This window comes from Pleurodeles waltl, chromosome 1_2, assembly GCF_031143425.1.
Source record: "Pleurodeles waltl isolate 20211129_DDA chromosome 1_2, aPleWal1.hap1.20221129, whole genome shotgun sequence".
Taxonomy (NCBI): Eukaryota; Metazoa; Chordata; class Amphibia; order Caudata; family Salamandridae; genus Pleurodeles; species Pleurodeles waltl.
This window is the reverse complement of record NC_090437.1, coordinates 14,783,678-14,799,187: the sequence shown is the minus strand read 5'-3', so window position 1 is coordinate 14,799,187 and position 15,510 is coordinate 14,783,678.

Below are 15,510 nucleotides of genomic sequence, written 5' to 3'. Positions count from 1 at the left end.
GGTCAAATCTCGGCTTCACCCGTCCCACCACGCACTCCCAGTTCACTGCTTGTTAAAACATGCAAATACACAACTTTTACCCTTGCTGCTTTATCATCCGAGATGGCGGTCTTTCTGGCTCTGGGCTTTGGAAAGGGCGGGCTTTGGAAAGGGCGGTGATTGCATCATCCCCACGAGTGAGAGTTTATAACTAGTGTCATACATGTTGCTTTTTTCTGCTGCCCTCATAAATCATACGGTGCGTGGCCTTTGTTGCAAATGTGTGATTAACAGCCCGGAGGATTAGTACACTTGCTCTGTAGAATGGGGAGGTTGACTTCTTGGGCAAAATATGCTGTGTCCATCTGGAGCTCCCTCTGGCACAAGCAGCAGATGAAATGTAAGACATCCTGACCTGGACGGACTTGGGCCTCAGACCTCACTGTGCAGACAGTTATCTGCAGGCTTGCGCGCTCTCTTGCTTTTGTTTTTAAAATTATATTTTTGAAGCATCTTTCACACTATGTGAAAGCTTTCCAACAATAAACCAGTAATACGACCATAGGTTGGCAGTGCCCCCAGGTATACTCAACTCGACTTAGGTAATGCCTCTTTGACCTTCTTCAACTCAGGTAAATTCACCTCACCGAAGGTGCACTGTTTCACCTCTGGTGCACTTTTTCACCCCATATACACTCCCTCACCCCAAGAACACTCAATTCACCACAGCTGTGCTCTGCTCTCACCCCAGGTACATTGCCTGAAACTAAGGTCTTTTACATCACATAGGTATATTCCCCTGACCCATGTATGCACACACACCTTTACATATGTGCACTCTCTTCTCTCCCCAGATGCGTTCACCTCACACACAGGCACAGTTGGATAGGCTTTTACTCACCCAATTCACACTCTACTGCCCAGGTACACACTTTCAGCCAGACTCACTCCCTTCACTCCATGTTCACTCGCACAGTCGCTGGCACAACCCCCTCTCCACAGCAAAACTCTTATCAGCAGTGGTACACTCCAATTACACACACCGCGCCCTAGTTACATTTCTTATATGCCTGTTACACACCTTTTCCTTCCCAGTCACCAGTCGCCCCTTTGCCCACCTAAGTGTGCATTACCGAGGTACACGCTGCTTACCCCAGACAAACTTGCTTCAACCTGGTACGCTTCCTTCAGTTCAGTACTTTGTGCACTTATTGGATACATTTTTTCATCCCATGTACTTTCTCTTCTTCCCAGATGCACTCCCTCACCTTGGGTACCAAGCATACTTGCCTGTCTTCTGGTACTCTGTCCTCACCTCATGTACATTTGCTTCTCCCCAGGTAAAGAATCCTTTCTCTTGGTAGAACCCCTTTACCCCAGGTAGACTTGCCTCACTCAAAATGTGCCTTTCTCATTTCATTTGCACCCTAGGAGCATGAGAAGAGAATACGGTTCTTTCCTGAACATCATGAACAAATGGTCCCATCTCAGGTGAATCCACCCACAGACACCGCCCTCTCTCAAACCACTCCATCCATTTATCCACAGACAGCCCCCACCCTCAAAATACTCCATCTATCCAGACACCAGCCACCCTCATACCAATCCATCCTTTTACAGACAGCACCCATCCATGCGTCCACCACCCACCCTTGACCCTATCCTTCTATCCACAGATACCACCCATCCTGGAATCAATGCAACTATCCGTCCCTCTACAGACACTACCCACCGTCAAACCAGACCATTCAGTCACAGACAGTGCGCAACCTCGAACCAACCCATCCTCAAACACCACCCACCCTCGAACCAATTCATTCATGTGCATTCCTCAGACAGCAGCTATTCATGAATAGATACATCCATCCTCAAACCAATCCATCATTGTTTGAGAGCAGGTGGTAGACACCACCTGTTCTCATAAAAATTCATCCATCCATCATCCTCGAACCAATCCATCCATCCATCCACAGGCATCTTCCGCCCTCGAACCATTCCGTTGGTCCACTGGCACGCCCCATCCATCCGTTGACACCACCAATCCTCGAACCAATCCACCCAACCCCCCATCTACTCATCCATTATGTCACCCCACTCAAACAAATCCATCCATCAGCAGCCTATTCTCCGTTGCTCCCTCCACCCCCTCTCCAAACCTTTTCCTCCGTTCCTACCCCAAACCTCGAAGTCCTTTAAATAAGATGTTTTAATAACATTTTTTGAAGGGCATGCCTGTTGCCATTTGCTGCTGAGCTGCCCAAACAGTGGTGAAACCGGGATGGCATCCAGGGCTCACCTTGAAAAAACGAGTCACTCACTCATTAGCCATTAGGTTACTTTTTTTGGGGCAACGTTTAATAATTAAAAACGAGTGATTAATGACTCTCCAGAAGGCTGTAGGGTCCTTCTACCTTCCAGCGTGAACCAGGGAGCCCCACACTGTTTATATTATTTGTTTTTCCCCCGCATCGACGCCTCCTTTTATTGTTTCCTGCGCTCTTGCACCTCCCTTAATCTACGTGGTTACCTCTTTAGGGCCAACATGAAGTACTTAGGAGCTACTGAACACCTCGGATCAAACTGTCTACAGGGTCTGATCCTATCTGTGCCAACCTTAACAGCCGCGCCCTGCCGATTGAACAACATTGTGGTTGCATCTTCAAGGAGGGCAGCAGCCTGCGCTCTGTCACACGGCGCGCGAACTCGTGGATGACTTCTGGGCAGGGTTATATCTACGGGGTTCAAGTGACGGTAAACTGCCCACCTTAAAAATTCTACAACTAAAAAAGCAGCTCACTCGGGCTTTGCAAAACTTCGAAAACACACTTTGCAAATGTGAAGGTTTTGCTATTTATACAGTGAAAAAAACTCAAAGTACACTTTTTGCCACAACGTTTTATTATGATTTAGTAAAGCCCAATGCATTCGTGAAATTTTACGAATTTCCGAACACAGTTTTATTGGAAAACAATACTCCCTAAGGAATCGTATAACAATTGTTTAGTTATGAAAGTTTATCACAGGCGGTGACTTCACGTCAAACATGCCGTGCTTTCACAGAGGGGAAAGGTCCATTATTTACCAATTTCAAGCCCATATTGTAAATGATTCAGCGTGGGGCCGTGCTATGCCATTAGGAAAGTGCATCCTATTTACAGCAATATGACGCACCCCTGAACACCTTCCTGCACATAAACAATCATTAATGGCGTTTTCCTCCTTCCCACACATAGAACAAAAAAACAAGGAGAAATAAAGGTATTTGTCCTCAATGCACCACTTTTACGCCACACCATCTTACTAAAACCCAGGTTCACAAAACCTTATAAAACTGGGAATGCGTCAAATGCTACGGGTGTGGTGCGTGAGCACCCACAGCAACACCCATGGAACACACCTGAAAGCCACGCAAGGTGGCTTTACCTGGCCTTGTTAATATGTGCAGGCACAATGCGCCGCTGGGACGTCAGAAAAGTAAGTGACGCTCAGGGGCATTGTAAATATGCCCCATGGTGTTGCAAGCACCACAATCTCCCTCTTTTTCCTGAAAATTCGGTACACCCTATAATTATCACACCCCAAAAAATCCAAATACTTTGCTGCCTAATTTTACTGCGAGTTGTTCAGCTATTATCGACTGCGATAATTAACACACCCAACATAATCAACCACTCTTAATAAGGATAGTAGTAGGGAAATGTTAAGTATTTCCTTGACAATATGTATATATATTTTTTAGTATCAACAAAGGGAGGGACTGGGAGATTAGTTGGTCCAGTGTACGGTCTCCCAATTAACTGAACATACAAAAAAGGTGTACACTGTTCCAAATGGAAAAATATAATCAGTAGGGGAACATTAAAGTTCAGGAGCAAGAGCCCTCACATATCCGAGAGGATGTCATTCTTCATCATCGGGTAACTCCTCATCAGACCGGCGCTGCAATGTCTGACGGGCTCCCCGTAAGGGGGCTCTTTGCCGGAGATCTTTGAGGTAGCAGCCGTGGTAGCGGACACTACAAGACCTGGTGTTGCAGTCAGGCGCTAATTCTGGCAGGAGAGTGAAAGCTAAATTGGTTCCCAGTCTTAATAGGAGCGAGTCAATTTAATTAATCAATGGAATAAGACCGGGACCAAGATTAAAAACAGAAGGAAAGTGTAAAATGAGGAATAATGCTCAACCACTTTCTGCATGGTGCTGGAGCTTAAGGAGATTATCGTCGGGCTCCTAGGACATGGTCAACATGTTTCGCGTACAGTGGTCTAACAAGATCCTATGACGCTTCTTCAGGACCAATACATAATAAGACTTCTCCTGTCTATATTACCGAAAGTTTGCAAAAATGTCAAACAAATCATATAGTCACTTACATTGAAGTTCACTAATTGTCAGAAACCTCTAATGGTCGCCCGTCCCTTGGTACATGGGGGGCCCCTTGGGAAGTAGCATGCCGAAAGCGGTCACTATTTGTGGATGACGGCAGTCTGCAGGGGAACCTACCCTTACGTGCTCTCCCGAAAAGACCTTTTTAGTTAGTGAACTTCAATGTAAGTGACTATATGATTTGTTTGACATTTTTGCAAACTTTCGGTAATATAGACAGGAGAAGTCTTATTATGTATTGGTCATTTTACACTTTCCTTCTGTTTTTAATCTTGGTCCCGGTCTTATTCCATTGATTAATTAAATTGACTGGCTCCTATTAAGATTGGGAACCAATTTTAGCTTTCACTCTCCTGCCAGGATTAGCGCCTGACCGCAACACCAGGTCTTGTAGTGTCCGCTACCACGGCTGCTACCTAAAAGATCTCCAGCAAAGAGCCCCCTTACGGGGAGCCCGTCAGACATTGCAGCGCCGGTCTGACGAGGAGCTACCCGATGATGAAGCATGACATCCTCTCGGATGTGTGAGGGCTCTTGCTCCTGAACTTTAATGTTCCCCTAGTGATTATATTTTTCCATTTGGAACAGTGTACACCTTTATTGTATATATTTTTTAGCGCAGGCTTGAAAATTAACTTTAGTCGACTGTTAAAGTATAACATATATAATGTGAGTCATAAAAGTGAAACTATATTTCCATGACGCTCATTTAACAAATTCGTCCCCCGTATGAACTCTTCCTTAGAAGACTACTCAATTAAACATAATGACGCTTTTACCAAGAAGTATGAGATTGCATGATTTTTCCAATCAACATCCAGCCATCAAACTTCTACTTAACTGGGGAATCATGGATTTTAAGAGGTTTTAATATTTATAACCTCTTAACGTACAACACCTCGCACATGTTAAAAACTGTGCATTAAAAGAAAGAAGCAACTAGTCTAATGCAAAAAACCTAAGGACATTTACTACGTAATGATCCCATTCTCAACAACCATGTAACAAGGTCAATACATAGTTTTGATTTTTGCACAGAGAAAAGGTTTTGGTGTTGAACAAGAGATGCCTTTGTGTGGGTCAAAGAACATTACAGCCAGTGTCAAGCACAGTGGGGGCATTAGCTTTCATGCAGTTACGTGGTGCCAGTACATTGATTTTGTTTTAATTGTTTATTTATGCATAGAAAAGAACACATATAACTATGCACTACATTATAGCAGATTACTTTTAGGGGAAAGTTACAGTCCAGCCGCACGGCCAATGGCAATATCAGTTTTGAGACCCCAACCCTGAATCTACACATTGTGATCTAACCTAGCGAGCATAGAGAAATAAAACATTAATGGAAATAGACTAGGTCGACCCAACCACCACAAACTCAGCAAGCACATCGATTAGCGGCGCCAACTACTACAAATTCAGTGCAGTGCATTTCAATACATTAACTATCAAACAGAACAGTGTGATTATAGTAAGCATCGACAGATCAGAAGATAGTGCAACAAATGTCCATCAGACATTGAAGGAATCACGCACATGCGGCCAAGGGGTGCCCCGGGGGGGCACCTGAACAACAGCCCATAAACAAGTCAGGGACAGATCTCCAAATCATAGTCAGCATGATCATCCACTCAAACCTTTCGTAGGCGGCATTCCTCTGCTGTAGCCCATTCAACTAAGTCACTCAGCCAAGCAACATGCAGCGGGGTGTGTGGGCTAGCCCATCAGATCGCAATGCACCTTTTCGCCAAAATAAGCCCCAGCTGTGCAAATCTATATGCCATTTTACGACCCTTTTTAGGGACAGGGAGTAGACCCAGCAGACAGTGTTTCATTGTCGCCTGCACTCGCACAGCCGTCACCTCCCTCAGTGTCTTCACTACTTGACGCCAAAAGGGTTGGACAGAGCCTCAATGCCATGTGATCAAATGAAGCCAACAGCGCTCCACAGCGGCCACACATGTCAGGTCTTGAGGGGAATATTCTATGCAAGCATTGAGGTGTCAGGTATGCTCTATGCAAGTAATAGAAGTGTGTCAGCTTAAATCTAGCATTGCTAGTCGCATCCCGCACCAAACAACAGGCTCTATTCCATTCCCCATCTGTGAGTGCAGCTCCCAGGTCAGCTTCCCAGCAGCACCTGATCCCCTGCGTGCCAGTTAGCCTGTCACCCATGAGAGCTTTATAAGTTCGGGACAGGAGACCGCGGTCACCTCCAGGATAAAGAAGTGTCACCAGGAGGTGGGATTCAGCCGGCTCCTCTGGAAAGGACCTCCAAATCTCTCTGGCCATCTGTGAAATATTTGCATAATGTAGGAACTGCCCCTGACCCACTCCAAACAGGGACTCTGCCTCTTCCCTCGTAATGAATGTGCCATTGTGATATAAGTCACCCGCATTATTACAACCCCCTGCATTCCACTTTGCAAACTCCATCACCTCAGCAGCCTTGGTAAAGGGTCGGATCCACCATAGTGGAAGCAGGCGCGCATATTGGGCCCTGGGCAGAACTCCGCACAAACGCACTCTCTCAAACTCTCGATACCTGCTCCACCAAGTAGGGGGCACCCAGCAGAACTCCAGAGCCACCCATTAGTATATGTGGGAGGCGCTCCACACAGACAGAGAGCCAGCTAACAAATCCTTTTCCCAATTGGGGATATCCTCACACCACCGGACTGCATACTGTAGTAACCCAGCTAGGTAATATAAATATAGGTCTGGCAGTCCCAGACCTCCACTAACCAGGTCTAACTTCAAGAGTTCCATGCGGACTCTACATCTCTTGCCCACCAAGACTAGGGATAATAGCAGTTTATCCTGCTGCCGGAATCGTGAAAGAGAGAGCCCACAGTTTGAATTCTGCATAACATACAGGCACCGAGGAAGAACGATCATTTTACTGAGTGCGATTCTACCCATGACCGATAATGGGAGAGAGGTCCAGAATTGAACAGAGGCACAGAGGCCCTCCAGCACTCTTCACATATTTACAGTAAAGTACAATTGTGGGGAGTGCGTCACTTGAATGCCTGAATATGAAAAAGACTCCCAGGACAGACACAATCGGGGTAACTCTGACGCCGCCATCATCGACAGACCTGTCATCGGGAATAACACTGTTTTGTGCCAATTAACTCGGAGGCCCGACACCTGCACAAAAATGTCCATCATACCCAATAAGAGGGGGACTGCTCTCTCCGGGTCTGTGACGTACACCAGGGCATCATCTGCATACAGTGATATTATATGCGTTCTCGTCCCCACACAGATGCCCCACCTATCCAGACCAGACCGTAGTTGTATGGGCAGAGGCTCCATAGCCAACGCGAACAGCAGTGGCGACAAGAGGGACCCCTGCCGTGTGCCTCGTTCGATAGTAAAGGACTCTGACACTATCGCCCCTGTACGCACTCTCGCCCGAGGCGCTGTATACAAAAGACGTACCCAGGACAGAAAGACGGGGCCTATGCCCATCCTGCCCATCACCTACCATAAGTATTTCCAGGACAAGGTGTCAAATGCTTTATCCATATCTAGAGCCACCAGACCTGCGGGAAACATAGAGTCACGAGTCTCGTGCAGTATATGTGATAAGCGCCGTATATTCATATGAGTCCCCCTCCCCTGCATAAATCCGCATTGATCCTACTGTACTAAATGTGTCACCACTTGACTCAAACGAGAGGCCAAAACTTTAGCTTATAATTTAAAATCAATATTTAGCATGGACAACGGTCTGTAGGAGCCTGGATCGTCAGCCACCTTCCCAGGTTTCGGTAGCATGACTATCAATGCTTCCTGCATATTCTCCCGGAGAAGACCCTCATGAAGTATTTCCAACAGTTGTGGAAGAATCACAGCGGAATAGGTTCGGTAAAATTCGACTGGTAGCCCATCAGGACTAGGCATTTTCCCGGACACCATACCTCCCAACGCCTCCACTAGGTCGTCCAAAGACACCTCCCCCTCCAATTCCTCCGTCTGGGCCTCCGTAAGGCGAGGCATCTGTAGACCATCCAAGTACTCCTGTATCCAGGTCACACCCACACTCCATGGTGAGGCATAAATATTCTGCAAGTGCTCTCGCAGGTACGAATTCACTCGTAGCTGTCCTAAAGTCTTTTCCCCAGAAGAACTGCAGAGCATCTGGATGATGGGAATCGGACGCTCCCGCCGGAGGAGCCAAGCCAACATACGCCCGAGCGGTCCCCCTCCCGAAACAGTCACTGCCTATAATTCCGGTGGACATAATTATCCAGTCTATCCCAGAGGTCCACAATTCTGCCTCGCACCTCAAGACAATCCGACTCCAACGCGTCACCACTATTACTTGGCGCTGTAAGGCTGCCAATACGTCTTCCTGCTGCGTGAGCTCCCGGTCCAGGCGCTTCCTGATACCATATGTTTTACTAAGGCTTTCCCCTCTGATAACTACTTTCAGTGCCTCCCATACTATGCCTCAGGTCATAGCCGTACCCCAATTTGCACAAAAATATACATTCAGCACACCCTGAATATCTTGCTTATATTATTGCTCTGTCTAGGACCCAATTAAAGTCACCAGCCCACAGAATGGGCATCCCAGTGTACGATATTATTTCATGTTGGAGCCGATGATAGAACCCTGCATCATCAGTGTTAGGGGCATAAATATTCAAAAGGTAGAGCTCTTGGTTATCTAATATGCTGTGTAAGAATATATATCGGCCTTGCACATCTGCTTTTAGACTTCTTAACGTAAAGGGAGTCCCAGGGGCAACCCAAATAGAAACCCCACCCCTAGCGTAGGAGGAATGGGTCGCCGAATAAAACTGCCCCTCCACTTTTTCTGCGCTTTTTGCACTTCACTTTCTACCAAATGAGTCTCTTGTAGGAGAGCAATATGTACATCAAGCCGCCGAAGATATGTATGTACTCTGTAGTACTTCACAAAGGAATTCAATCCTCTAACATTCCATGTAACTTTGCGTATCAGGGTACCCACCATATTCTGTTCCACTCCACCTGCCCCTCTACAGCCCCCAACTGTCCCCTCCCCACCCACATGCAGCCCCCCCAACACCACCCCCTGCACGGTGCATGCGCAACCCAATAAGTCGATGCCTTCTCAACAGGAGAATGCCCACATTGCTTACAGTGTCAAAAACAGAATGCCAATTCCAAATAGAATCCGCATAAAACTCCCCCATCCCACCGGGTAAACACCTCCCACAACTAGTGTCTGCCCAATTGTGTGTGTACCCCGCTATCTCTTCTAGAGCCCAGAAGTGGGGAACAATCGCCATTCCCACTCCATAGCCAGATTCAGGTCCGGACTACGCTTCAACACTCCCAACATACACCAATCATTCGGCCCGCACACACACTGTTCCCAAAAAGTTAACTAACAACAGGGGGATATCACAGGCCTACCACTCCGCCATGGCCCCAGTCCAGTCGCCAACCTGGACCCCCGTCCCCCCAGCACCAAAAGGCAGCAGTAGATAGGAGAGAGAGAGGGTCAGAGTGGGAGAGGAGAGCCAACAGAAGGAAGACCCCGAGCATCAACCCAGAACCAAAGTACTTGACTCCAACCGCAACAGAAGGGCCAGTGAATCACTCAGGTCTCCTCATTTTCCGCTTCTGGAGACAATCCACCTGTGACACAGGGAGACCCAGAGCACGAGGGTGCCTCCGACGTGACAGTTTGAACCAACAGTTTAGCCTCCTCACGCTCCTGTCTCCTAGACTGAAGACTCAGAGTACCATCCGAGCGAACAATCACTCGGCTTCCACGGCCGGCACGATGGCGTCTGGTACTTCTGCGTGCTGCAGTGTGCCAGTACATTGATGATAAAAGGTGTGTCCAAATACAAGTTTTCTGTAAAATGCATTGACTTGGATGGATAAACGTTAAGTTGTGCACTGGCCTTTTTTTTAAGAAAAACTGTTGGTAAAACTAAGTTATATCCTAACTGATGGTTACGTAATATCTCAGAAAGATGGATGAGTGAGTACTTCCTAGCTCCGTCCCTTCCAAATGTTGAGGGGCTGGAGGTGCATGTGAAAGCCCCGGGGCAATCTGTTCCCCCTCTCACAACTACATTGACTTGTGGTACGATTGGTAAACAATGGCCAGACGGGAGAGAGCCTAGGGAAGGCTCATGGTTGGATGGTCTCTGTAATGGTGGAGAAGATAGTATCGAATAGAATGAGAGATAGACATAGGGAATGATAGAATAAGACGTTGGAGCAAAAAGGATAGAGTTACAGAGAGAGCTTAACAGGATAAGCAGAAGAGACTACTGTAGTCAGGAAAATGTTCTACAAAGAGGGGCAAGAGCTGGAAAGAGTCACAGATGTGGAATTGGAGGCATAGAGAGGAGCAATAAGTATTATGTTAGAGAAAGAAAAAGGGGGAACAGTAAGAGATAGAATATGAAAACAGATATGTTGTAAACACCTGGGAAATATAAAGGGAAATGATAACTAAAAGGAGAAGAGCAGAAATGAGACAGAGCTGAATTAATAGGACTAAGGAATATTAATAGTAAAGGTGATAGAGAGGAACCAAGAAAGAAAAAATGACTGAGCGGGAAACAGGCACAGAGTGACATCAATTACAAGCATACTCAGCGTAAGGCATAGTGGTTGGACCCGGATAGACTTACAACATTTGCATCAGTGCCAAGCACAGGAACACAATCTTTTTCACTACTCAATGATGGGGCGTCTATTACACTGACTTTCACTGACTTTCTATTACGCAAGACTTTCAAATGGATTCCCCTAGAAACAAGAAGAACGGTCACCCACGGCCTCATAAGCAGCAGACTGGACTACGGCAACGCCCTCTACACAGGGACCACAGCCAAACTTCAGAGAAAACTCCAGCGCATCCAGAAAGCAGCTGCACGTCTCACCCTCAACCTCCCTCACCACAAACACATCTCCGCCCACCTCAGATCCCTACATTGGCTGCCCATCAACAAAAGGATCATCTTCAAAATCCTAATCCACGCTCACAAAGCTCTCCATGACACCGGACCGGCCTACCTCAACGAACGCATCAACTTCCACAACCCAACTTGACAGCTTCGCTCCTCCAACCTCGCCCTCACAACAGTCCCCCGCATCCAACGCACCACCTCTGGTGGCAGATCCTTCTCCCACCTCGCCACCAAGACCTGGAACTCCCTCCCCACCAACCTACGCAAGACCCAGGACCTCCTAACTTTCAGAAAGCACCCCAAAACTTGGCTTTTTGAGCAGTATACTCCACCCCATCGCCTTGAGACCCTACCGGGTGAGTAGCTTGCATAATAAATTTGATTGATTGATTGATTGACATACTCAATAATATCTAAGGGGAGGACACTTCCAGGTAGTTATTGAGTCAGGTGGAGTCAAAGACACCTCACCCTTGGATAGCTTTGCTATTTTAAATCAAAGCTTTCCAATTTTGAGTGGAAATTTATGAAGGGTTTGTTATCTGGTGTGTTGCTCATGGTTCTATTTAAGTAGAAGGTTTCAAGAAGTGTTAACGCAGAATTTTAATGAGTTTACTAATGAGTATTCATGTGTTTAGAGTGTTGGATTTGCGTAGAAAATGTGTTAACATAGAGAAAAATAATGCACGAATTTGAAGGTGCGTCTACCAGAGTGACCGCCAATGTTCACGAAGTGTACTTTTAATGGCTTATTAATATGAAAATGTTGAGCTTATCTTTGATTCATGTACTAATGTGTCATATTGAGGGTTATGCATTATGTATTCATTTTATTAATTTTAGGCCTTAACTTAGTGAGGTCTTGGCCTATTTGCAGGGCCTCATGTCAAGCTGCATTTCTTAGGTAACTAATAGAATGGTGCTTAAAGAATTAAACTGTGATTTTCCACTGTACTGTCCATGCGCTCATAGCTGAAGTCAGTTCTCATGAGAAACTGCTTGCTAGAAGAATGCTGTACTTACTAGTGTAACAATGTTTAATGTAATGTGTGTAAAACTGACCTTCCCAGGAAGAGACAATGGACACACTGACTGGAGTATAAGTTGCAACAGTATTGATAACTGATGAGCCAAATGACGAGAGCAGGAGAAGTGGAGCCAATCTTCGACATGTGAACCATGTACTAGTAGAGTTGTAGATTTGAGGATATAGTTTCATTGAACTAAGTGTGAACATGCAATCCTCTGACCAATTAGGATGTGGGAAATAGTTTTAGGAAATCTAACTTAGCCAGACTGCACTGAGAGAAAAGAGGTCATTGTAGGAGGCTAGCCTGGCTTGTAGTGGGTACCAAGGGGTACTTACACTCTGTACCAGGTCCAGTTATCCCTTATTAGTGTAGAAGAGGTGTTTCTAGCAGCTTAGGCTGATAGAAGGTAGCTATAGCAGAGCAGCTTAGGCTGAACTAGGAGACATGCAAAGCTCCTACTATACCACTGGTGTCATATGCACAATATCATAAGAAAACAAAATACACAGATATACTAAAAATAAAGGTACTTTATTTTTATGACAATATGCCAAAAGTATCTCAGTGAGTACCCTCAGTATGAGGATGCCAAATATACACAAGATATATGTACACAATACCAAAAATATGCAGTAATAGCAAAAGGAAGTAATGCAAGCAATGTAAAGTTACAGTAGATTGCAATAGGAGCACATAGGTATAGGGGCAACACAAACCATATACTCCAAAAGTGGAATGCGAACCACGAATGGACCCCAAACCTATGTGAGCTTGTAGAGGGTCGCTGGGACTGTAAGAAAACAGTGAGGGTTAGAAAAATAGCCCACCCCAAGACCCTCAAAAGTAGGTGTAAAGTGCACCTATATTCCCCAGAGGACGCAGAAGTCGTGATAGGGGAATTCTGCAAGGAAGACCAACACCAGCAATGCAACCAAAGTGTATTTCCGGACGAGAGTACCTGTGGAACAAGGGGACCAAGTCCAAGAGTCGCGACAAAGTCGAGATTAGGCAGATGCCCAGGAAATGCCAGCTGAGGGTGCAAAGAAGCTGCCACCGGATGGTAGAAGCTGTGGATTCTGCAAGAATGAAGAGGACTAGGAACTTCCCCTTTGGAGGATGGACGTCCCACATCGTGAAGAAGCTTGCAGAGGTGTTCCCATGCAGAAAGACAGCAAACAAGCCTTGCTAGCTGCAAGGGTCGCGGTTAGGGTTTTTGGATGCTGCTGTGGCCCAGGAGGGACCAGGATGTCGCCACTTGGATGAGGAGACAGAGAGGGCGCCCAGCAAGTAAGGGAGCCCTCACAGAAGCAGGCAGCACCCGCAGAAGTACCGGAACAGGCACTTGGAAGAGGAGTGAACCGGAGCTCACCCGAAGACACAAAAGGGAGTCCCATGACGCCGGAGGACAACTCAGAAGGTTGTGCACTGCAGGTTAGAGTGTCGGGGACCCAGGTTTGGCTGTGCACGAAGAAAATCCTGGAAGAGTGCGCAGGAGCCGGAGCAGCTGCAAATCACGCGGTACCCAGCAATGCAGTCTAGCGTGGGGAGGCAAGGACTTACCTCCACCAAACTTGGACTGAAGAGTCACTGGACTGTGGGAGTCACTTGGACAGAGTTGCTGAGTTCCAGGGACCACACTCGTCGTGCTGAGAGGGGACCCAGAGGACCGGTGATGCAGTCTTTTGTTGCCTGCGGTTGCAGGGGGAGGATTCCGTCGTCCCACAGGAGATTTCTTCAGAGCTCCTGGTGCAAGAAGGAGTCAGGCTACCCCCAGAGCATGCACCACCAGGAAACAGGAAAGAAAGCGGCAGGATCAGCGATACAAGGTTGCAGTAGTCGTCTTTGCTACTTTGTTGCGGTTTTGCAGGCGTCCTGAGCAGTCAGCGGTCGATCCTTTGGCAGAAGGTGAAGAGAGAGATGCAGAGGAACTCTGATGAGCTCTTGCATTCGTTATCTGAAGAATTCCCCAAAGCAGAGACCCTAAATAGCCAGAAAAGGCGGTTTGTCTACCTAGGAAGGAGGATAGGCTAGCAACACAGGTAAGAGCCTATCAGAAGGAGTCTCTGACGTCACTTGATGGCACTGGCCACTCAGAGCAGTCCAGTGTGCCAGCAACACCTCTGTTTCCAAGATGGCAGAGGTCTGGAACACACTGGAGGAGCTCTTCCCCAAGCTGCTGCACCTTCTGTCTATATAGAGCATAAAATGCGAGACAGACATATTGCTGGAACCGTCAAACACCCCCGAGAGAGATGTTGCTGCCTACCCAGGTGAGAGGAAGCGGGCGGGCGGAACCAGGGATTCATCAGAAGACAAGAAACCACACAGCAGGCCAGCAGGTCACCCCACCAATAGGAGTGAGGAACGGCAAGGTGGCAGAGGGCACTGCAGTCGCGGAGCAAATCTATCAGCATGAGAAGAGACCCCAGTGAGCAGAAAAAGGGTAAAGATATGGCGTAGCAACAGCTGACCAGCTCCAGCCTTAATCAGCAGAGTTGGGAGGACGCATGGAGCGCTGGAGGAGTGGAGGCAAAACGGCGGAGCAGAGCAGACCTGCTGGAGAGCGGTGAGATGCAGTGACACGTCCCCGGTGTGTAGAGGCATGGACTAACCCTGGTCACCAGACGGGAATCTCCTTAGTTCTTCAGAGTGATTGTAGACCCATTGCAGCAAGACTGGGAGGGACCTGGTGCCCCACATTTCCACATGCAGCATTAACGGAGGGCTATACTCATGCCGGGGAGGGGTGGGAATGTCAAAAGCCCAAGACTTCCAGTTTGGCCCTGACAGGCTTGCTAAGAGCACCCTAAATCAGCGAGAAGCCTTCCAATGATAGGTCTGAATGACAGAAAGGTGGGGACCCACCGGTGATGTGGTTTAGTGGTGTAAAACACTGATGCGTGGGCGTTACGCTTTCCAATATACCAGAAGGGGGTCTCACCAATACGAGACATTCAAATGTGTGGAGCAAGAGATGAGGGTCAATGCCCCGACTGTGAAAGCAGTGTGAAAAAAAAGTCACTGAAAACATCTACAGACTGACTAGCTCCAATACTTACAATCGACTCCCACAACAGACCAAGGTGGGGAAGCGTCCTTTCCTGACAAAACAGGACCACAAAGAGTGCCTTGCTGAGATGAGGCAAGACATTGAGAAGACCCTCCATGAAACCCTACAATAT